This window comes from Grammomys surdaster, unplaced genomic scaffold (genome assembly GCF_004785775.1).
Source record: "Grammomys surdaster isolate TR1022 unplaced genomic scaffold, NIH_TR_1.0 226, whole genome shotgun sequence".
Classification (NCBI taxonomy): Eukaryota; Metazoa; Chordata; class Mammalia; order Rodentia; family Muridae; genus Grammomys; species Grammomys surdaster.
Window position 1 is genome coordinate 1,878,465 of NW_021604671.1, and position 1,825 is coordinate 1,880,289.

At 40.4% G+C, this 1,825-nt stretch overlaps 1 pseudogene; it reads left to right on the forward strand.

The window, feature by feature from the left end:
- On the forward strand, window positions 1-899 carry LOC114626040 (annotated as a pseudogene).
- The last annotated feature ends 926 nt before the right edge of the window (window positions 900-1,825 follow it).

Here is a 1,825-nt window from a genome sequence, read left to right on the forward strand (position 1 = left end):
ATGGTTTTTCAAGAACAGGTGACAGAGAATTTAGAAACCAAAGATCTATGAGAAAAACTATAGTTGACTTAAGAGACCCAAAAGCTTAAGTCTTCAGTGAGAAAGTTGGGCCAGAGAGAGTAAGTGAGGACATATCCAGAGGCAGAACAAGGGAAATATCATTATCTTCTACCCCTGTATCTGTCTCTTCCAAGTAGAGTATGTGCAGGGATGATCAAGAAGGGTTCAACTGCAGTTGGTGTTTGAGGAAGGTGCATTGTTGTTCTTGGTCTGGAAAACAATTGATGATCAAGCTACAGGATGAAAGAACAGTGTGGAAGATCTGTACTTTGGGTGATAGTGTCTGCATGGCCTTTGCAGGCCTCACTGCTGATGCAGGAATAGTTATCAACAGAGCCTTGGTAGAGTGCCAGAATCACCAGCTGACAATGGAAGATCTAGTCTCTATGGAATACATCACCTGCTACACTGATGGTCTGAATCAGTGCTACATACAGAGCAATGAGTGAATGCCATTTGGCATCTCTGCCCTCACTGTGAGTTTTGACTTTGATGGCATCCACAGACTCTATAATACTGAACCCTCAGACACATACCATACCTGAAAAGCCAATGCCATAGGCTGAGGTGCCAAGTCAGTACATAAATTTCTGGAGAGGAACTACATCAATGATGCCATCAAGACAGACAATCTGGTAAACCAGTGATTAAGTCACTCCTAGAAGTGGTCCAGTCTGGTGACAAAAACACTGAACTTGCTATCATGAGGAAGCACCAGCTCCTATGGATTCTAAATCCTGAAAAAAAAAATATGTAACTGAAATTAGAAGAAGAAGAAGGAGGAGAAGGAGAAGGAGAAGGAGAAGGAGAAGGAGAAGGAGAAGGAGAAGGAGAAGGAGAAGGAGAAGGAGAAGGAGAGGAAGAGGAAGAGGAGGAAGAAGAAGAAGAAACAAAAGAAAGTGTCCTGATAAAGTAAGCATCCATTGGAGTAGATTTCAGTCTTGAACATAAGTGACCCTTGGTATTGTGGCCTTCAGTCTACTTCTCCAAGTGCCCTCTAGAAGAAGGATTTCTAGTCAAGACCCTTCAGGTTTTATTTGAGTATATCTATTTAGAACTGCATGTATTTGAAGGATTTACAGAACACAAGAAAAGGCAGGAAAATCAACAAATGAACTGATAGTAATTGACTGGAAACAAATATAGAAAGTCAGAAATAAATCCAAGAAATATTTAGGAAGAAAAATATCTGACACATGGTGATTAATTTGAGCACAGTGGAGATTTGATTTCTGACCCCATAGTTGTATCAGTAAAATAGTTTTATAAAGTTATTGTATGTTTATGAGATACATGAAAAAAATATCATGGATGAGTCATCAGTAATTGACTTCATTGGCAGAAGTTAATTCTCTGTTCTACATGGTCTCCTTCATGTGGGATGTACTGTTCCACCTACCATGTTTTACCACATTATAGCTATGTTACCTTTATTCTTGGTGTGACCAGAGGCTGTTATAGACAAATAGGTGAGGAAAGATTTATTTTATCTCACTTGTTGAAAGGGTTCGTGCTTGATTGGCTGACGTACTAGTGACAGGAAGCAAAGGGAAAGGATGGGGACTAGGGACAGGAATAATCCTTAAGAGTCCCAGTGACCTAGTTCCTCCAACTAGACTCAACCTCTTAAAGTTTCCAGAACCATCAGGTATACCACCACCAGCTGGGAACAAAGGAGCCTATGGGGGACATATCATATTCAAACCACAAACAAGTTTGCACATAGATCATAATCACCAGGTCTTCTGGCAACACTTGCTTCTTA